We start from the raw sequence: 7642 nt of genomic DNA, 5'->3' as shown, positions 1-7642 counted from the left end.
CAGTAAACCCATCCGACCCAGAGAGAATCTGTGGTGTGTTAAAAAGAGGAAGATGAGATGCAGCTGACCCAAAAAGGCAGACAAGCAGAAGGCTATCAATCGCAATTTGGGCTTCCTCAACATTTCAACAGCACCACAGGATTACCTCCAGGTAGTGATGCAGTAATTCAGGCAAAAAGAGCCCTAACCAAGTATGAAGTGCATATAGTAGTATTTGTTCGTAGGCCAACATTTTCTTAAATAAATTATTATAGTCTTTGGTAAAACTGATTGTTTTTGTCACATTTCTTTTTAGTCACTTAAATAGAGTACATTTTAAATGAAACTATCTAAAACAAATGAAACAAACATTTTAATTATAGCTTGATTTTCCTGTTTCTGTAGGTACTTGTACCATGGCTTAGACCAAACGTGCTCCTCCTCCCGCAGCGTCAGCAGCGACTTGCTGCAGATCCACCGAGGAGTCCCTATTTTTAATCTCCTGAATATTATTGAGTGAAGCACTAATATTTGGGAGCCAAAAACAAATAGCTCAGTGGAGGGTGTGGTTAAAGAAGTCAAACAGAGGCGGGCTCAGATGAATGGGAGGCCCAGAACCATATTGTTGGTAGAATGTGGTTGTGGTCCTTTGCATAGATATCCATAATAAAGGCTAGATGTCTTGTCCGCGCTGCTGGCCAATGGGGGTCGACGTCCGCACGTGGCAGCCATCTTGCCACAGGCAGCTCGCTCATTCGTAACATTGTGTTTCAATGGCGCATGTACTTAAATAACCATAACTTCCTCAATTGTCTAACGATTCTCAAACTGTTTGGTTTGTTAAACAAAAGTCAGACATGTAGTTATGACACTGCACACTTATGAATAATTATAACCATGGAATTTCATATGAAAAGAACATTGAATAGAACATACAGGTGCAATAAATATACACATGCACAAGGTATTTCTGTTAAATCAATATATGCTATTAAAACTCAGAGTACAGAATGGCAACATGATATATATATATATATATATATATATATATATATATATATATATATATATATATATATATATATATATATATATATATATATATATATATATGTATATATATGTATATATGTATATATATGTATATATGTATATATATGTATTTATATGTATATATATGCCCTTTGAAAAGGACGGTTTTATTGAGCTTCTGTTAAATGTTGTTGCTCTGTAAGCTAAGGTTAGTTATTTTGGCAATGTGGTGCAGCCTTAACTTAAAAAACAAGGACACAACCAACGTTAACAGCGTATGGTGGTGGCTGTCTATGCCATACTGTGTTTCTCCGATGTGCTCTCTGAGCACAAACACACCCTCTGACCCTGTCCTCTTCCGTACAATGTACACAACCTCTAGCACTTTGATAGGCTGTGATCGTCTGGTACATGAGGTCTGACGAATGACCCACTCTGCTGTCCTGACCACATCACTGTGCCTTCTGATGGAATCACCAGATTTCCATTGTTTTTTAACTTCAGCAGGTGGTAGCTCTGGTCCTTGATGGCAGATGCAGCATCTGTTACCAAGCTGGCACGGCAGACATCACAGGACAACTTTTTCAGAGCCCGTCGCTCAACAAATCCTGAAATAAGAGTTGGTTTATTAAAATAATCTATAATAACCATGGGGAAATTAGGGGAACATTTATCTTTTTGGACCATTGAGAGATTGATTTCCCTCAAATTTACACCAAAGATTAATTGTAATACAATCGTTATTGGTGTCGTGATGCACAACTACGCTGCATGATTAAGTCATTTTTCAACAAGAAAATCTGCAATTTTGACATGTTCAAGCATCAAGAATTATAGCCACGTTCATAACGTTTGTAAGAAACCAAACTGTTTGTAAATCCGTCAAGAATTCAATGAGATAAGAGTATTTGTGTTCGTGCTGATCACTCACCTTTCATTAGGTACCACAGAGCACGCCAGAAAGCTTGCCTGAGGCAAGATGGCCGCCGGTGATAACGTTTGAGACTCCGCCGTAAGACATCTAGCCTTTATTATGGATATCTATGGTCCTTTGCTCCTTAAGAAGCTGAATGGAGAAACGTCAATGTACCAAACAATTTATTTTACTGGAGTGTTGTAGAATTTGCAGGAAAGTTCTCTGAACTTTTGACAAAGATGGATTATTATTGAAAATTTCTATAGATCATATATTTTCTAATTGCGTTTTCCATCATAGTTTTCTTTTTTCACATTGTAGAAGTTTCCTGTCATTCACCTAAATAAATGACCAGAATCTGTGTTTTTTGGCTGCTTTGGGTGAGCATAGGCCTTCTCCTAATATAAATTACACAACTTTAAAATTGAAATTACTCAAGTCCTTAAAAAAACAATTTCCAAAACAGCAATGCCATTATTATTATTATTATTATTATTATTATTATTATTATTATTATTATTTTTTTTTTTTTTTTTTAGAAAGACCAACTCAAGCATAAAAAAACAATCCTCATCCTGGAGAAGGGTATTGAGGCAATCTCCAGCTCGAACTTGAGTTCATAAAGTGAAGATTAATGCAACAATGTATCCAGATTGTAGTAGAAAGATGGGAGAAATGTTGTCTGACAGCAGTAGCTTGGAGATCTAACAAACTGGTAACCCGTGGAAAGATTTAAAAGCACTGTGTCTCAATGACGCAAGCCTGGTATGGTTGTAATTCTCCTCAGTGATGACTTAGAACTTGAAAAAAAAACCTTTGAAACAAAAATTCAGCATTCAGATAGATTCTGTCTCTTCTGCATTTTAGCCGACATGTTTACCCTGAGCGCAGGTATGCATCACACATCTTCCTGTTGTTCAATGCTTCCCTACCTATCCAGCTCAAGTTTACTCATCTGGCTCACAAAAGGCCATTCTGTTGGCACTGTCTTTCTTCCCACTGAAATTCACGCTTTGTAAAGGTAATAACTGCCATAAAAGAGAAAACTTTCTCACTTTATGCTCACTAACCACAATTACTGCTTCAGGGGGTTGGCTGTTAACTTTCATGGAGTTCATGCATGTTTCTCTGTATTTGTAGCAAAAGTATTCAGTCCTTATCACCATGACTACTTGTTTTTACCCTTTTTACAAAGCTTTAGACTGAATGTTAATTTTTTTTCCCCTAGAAGTGACATATCCAGTTGATAAAATACAGCATACTTCTTTTAATGGCCAAACTGGTCCATGTTTTACACAAAAGAGATATAAAGATTCCTCTGTAATATCAGCCTCCTCTATATAGAATACATTTGCAATGGAAATCGGTTTCTACCATAAACATTGCACTGTGGTTGACATTTGATGTGACACATGTCCTGCTAATTTTGATTATTCAAATTTAAACTTTGGAAAAAAAAAGAATTAAAGGAATAAATTGAACCACTGCTTTTTCAGACAGAGGATGGTCTGTTGGGCTGTATTACAGTGCGCCAAAGGTAAAGTTTCCCAGAACTGCCCCAACTAAAGGTAAATATTGGGACAACTGAATATATATATTTACAGGTGAAGTCATTTTCCTATAACTGTCATGGTTAGTAAAAACATGGAGACAAATAACAAGTGAATAGTCATCAAATTGACCAGTATGTCTCAATTCAGACATGCAGATAAGATTTTTACACGTGGGAACAACATCAGTAAACCGTATAGTTCCTGTTGTGGGTTCTAAAATCTGCATTTGACATTTAGCTGAGACAGAAAATTACCAAACATATATTTGTGGTTGTTTTTAAGTGACTATTGGCCAAAATAATCTCAACAGAAAGGCTGATTATTGCTTGCTGTCAGATTGCTGAAGTATTAAAAAAAAAAAAAAACAATATAAGAAAAATACAGCACCCTGCACATTGTTGTCACTCCTGGTATATGAGTAAAAACCCATACAATACATGACATTTGCGTTTTGTTTTGTTTTCTCATTGCTTTTGGCCACTTTTTAAACGATGAAACACTAGTTTTTCCTTCCCTATAGAATGAAAACACTTGTATTACATAGTCTATGAGTTAAAGGTATTGGCTACTTGGGGAACTTGTGAACACGAGAGCGGTTTACGCGGATGAAAATATGTGGAAAAAGCCCTCAATCAGTTGTCCAACTTCCCTCTACAAAGGCAACAGAGCCTCAGGGCAACGCTCTGAACAATTCGCTTCTATGATTATTGCGAACAGCAACATTGTTCTTTTCAAAGACCCAGTCATCGGCGCACAGGTGAGGAACCACAGTCAAGAGGAACGCCAGCTGCAACATCTCCGCATGTCCAGCCGAGGTTTGGAACCCCTGAACAAACACAACTGCAAGCTTCATTGTTCCATTTAAGGGAAACACTCCCAGATCATGATAGAGCCTCCTCCTCTGTCAATAACAGAAAACATAGTTGGAAACCACCTGCACTGCACTGTGCTGATCTGATTTATTTATTTTATTTTATCACCCCAGAATAACCTCTCGTGTTACATGTTTGGTGATCCCAAAGTCAGGACAGGCAAATTTGTGGCGTAGGAAGAGATGTTGCCTTTGAAGATTTGTTTGCTGTTTTTCAGCCATTCTCTTGCAAATGTTATTAGGAAAATTAGGATCGCCCAGAACCTTGGCAGCAAAGGCGCCACGCAAGAGGAGTTACTTGTTCAGGTCAACAATCAAAGACAGAAGCCATCAGGGAGAAATGACGGTGTGAATGCCTGAGAAAAAAGGACCTGAAAGACAGATTTATGTGCGGGTATTGACTTGTAAGGGTTATGAACTTAAGCATTTGACCTGATTATGAACAGAATGTTTGACGTTCTGAAGTTCTCTATAACTGTTCCTCCCTTGCTCTTGTTTCTTATTTTTTAAGTTATCGATCTAATGTAATTCCAATTGCAATTTCCTTCCCTCTATCCCAAGTTGTTGATTTGAAGTGTACGTACGTACACGTCTGGTCAAATCCTCTCTTACTGAGAATAAGCGTTGATAGGAGAATGTGATCGGAAATAGCATTGTAAAAATAATAACAAATACAAAATTACAACACGGGATTTAAATCGCAGAAACTACTGCAGTCGGGTTGAAGGGTTTAGTTCATTTTTCAAAAACATTGTTTTGTGCATCTGGATTTTCAACAACCTTTTAGTTTTAACTTAAGTATTGCTGCACAATGATGAGTCTATATAAAAGAAAGATCTTCTTGCATTCTCAATCACACATACTATTTTGAATGAACTGCCAGAATAAACACCCAAAGTTTGGTGTGTTTTAGGAAGGAATCTTGCTGAACACTGAATTTAAAGTACAATCCTATTAGCAGAAAACATTTAAGCATGCGTCTTGGTGCTGTGATGCAGAAAATAGGATTGTAGAAGAGGGAAGAATGAATTAGTAACATTAATAAATACTAGAAAAAAAAATATTTTATGGTCTGTAAAAATAAATAAGAACTTATATGCCTCTTCTAAAAATAAGTGACCTCAGTTGACCCTGGTGGTAGCACAAACTGCCCTAAATTCAGCATTTTTTTTTCCCACCAGCATATCAAAACAATTTCCCCTTTTTAACCAGATAAACGATTTGACTTACAAGTCACAGTTATGTATAGTGACAACCATGCATATTAAAAGAGTTACACTCTATGCCTCCAACCATCACCCTTTTCCTGCTCACTTTATCAGATCAAAATATTTATTCTAGGAAACTAATGCAGATAAATAACAGGAGTCCAGCAATGGACAGCAATGTACTGAAAGATGAAAAAAAAAAAAAAGGCGAAGTTTCACACCAGTTAGACTTTTTTTGTTTATTTAGGACATTAATTTATTTGGAATGATTTACCAGTCTTGTTTGGTATTTGTATAATACTAGTGAAGTACTTACCCAGTTTAATAAAAATACGTCAATAAAAGCCCTAATTTACCTAGTACTACAACACATGGACACCTGCTTTGTTTATTCATATGATGTAAAACAAGCTGAAGTAAAAGACAATGGGCCTGATCATGTGAACTCTCTTCCTCGTTTTTCCAACACGGGCTCTGTAACAAATCCATCCATTATCCATACCGGCTGATCCATGCAGGTCTGCAGGGATCTCCAGCGCTCAGCTGTTTGACATGCCCACCATCACTGATACACAAACCAATAGAATAATGATCAACGGATGTATGTGATTTGTCTGCTTTAATATTTTCTTATTAAACTCAGACATAAAGTAAAAAAAAAAAAAAAATCTTCTGTTTAGCAGAACGTCTGCAAACAAAACAATTTTTTTTTTCATTATTTTTTAGTAATAGCAGAAATTCTCCATTAAATAAAAACGGAGTGATTATGTGAAGGATTCAAGCTTTCTGTTTATTTTGCAGCAGCCACCAAGCTGCCAGTAGTACACACGATTTACTTATCTAAACGGGGCGGACCAAATCCGTTTTGCTCGTCTTATCCACTGGAGACGCAGTCTTTGAAGATCAGCTGCAATACGCCCACTTATTGCTCGCACCATTGTTGTTTTTTCTGTCCACGCAATTTAGCAGTCGGTATTTGGAATCTTTGAAGATCAGACCCCATGTATTTAGGTTTTTGGGGACGTTGAGGCGAAAGTGAGAACAACAGAAATGCCAAACTTTTACGTTGTTTTGCTGATGTTCTTATTTGCATGGAGCAGAGCTCACCAGTTGTTTAAGCAGAAGACGTCACATAATGCCATTTGATTTGACAAAATATTGAAAAGGGAAGGTTTCAGCGTCAGTTCCCAACGCAGCCATTGAACAATTTACCTGTTAATTTTGTCCTCTAACAGGGTAAGCCTGTTTTTATTTTTTACACTACCTGTAACCATCTCATCATCCATCATTTCTTGTGATTGGAAGCCTGTCTCAGATATAGCCAAAATCTATTTTTTAGCTTTAGTCCCATTACAACCACAAACCTCAACTTATTTTATGGGGGTCTTAAATTATAAAACGTTGAAAATGGCGCGCAATTGTGTAATGGGTAAAACATAATTTATGGCTTTTGGAATCTGAAAAGTGCGGCATGCAGCTGTCCCTTACTTTTTTAGGAATATGGTTTAGGAATATCCTTCAAGATTTCCAAAGCTTGGTATATTGTCTGATAATCTAATCCTGCTTTAGACTTCTCCTCAGCTTCATGTCTGACCTTTGTGCCATTTTCTTTGGTCTTCATGACGTTAAAGTTATTGTATTTTTACTGAGGTTAAATTACACCAAGGCAAACAAATACATGATAAACGTCACACTATTAAGATTTTATGTGCATTTATTTTTAAACGTATCTCCCTTTTGCTTTTATTTGGTCATTATGCTCGACTTTCTGTTGGTCTAAAATCCCAAGGAAATAACACTTTAAAACGTGTGGTTGCAGAATGCCTAAATGTGGAAAGGTTCAATGGATATTTAACTTTTTGCAAGGCACAGTGTATACTTTTGCATTTAAATTTCTTCGCATTGGAATGGAGCATAGATTTTCACCAGTTATCCACTCTCTTCATGTGACCTTGTTAATGCCCATGCTGAAAGCCTGACATGGGATGGCTTTGCTTTGGAACATGCCTTTTGCCTTCTTCCCATCCATCTCTCACGTAGGCCTGCATCATATCGCTGTTGTCAAGACACCAGCTGCGCTATT

The sequence above is a fragment of the Fundulus heteroclitus genome, chromosome 3 (genome assembly GCF_011125445.2).
Source record: "Fundulus heteroclitus isolate FHET01 chromosome 3, MU-UCD_Fhet_4.1, whole genome shotgun sequence".
In the NCBI taxonomy this organism is placed as follows: Eukaryota; Metazoa; Chordata; class Actinopteri; order Cyprinodontiformes; family Fundulidae; genus Fundulus; species Fundulus heteroclitus.
This window is presented reverse-complemented; position numbering follows the sequence as displayed.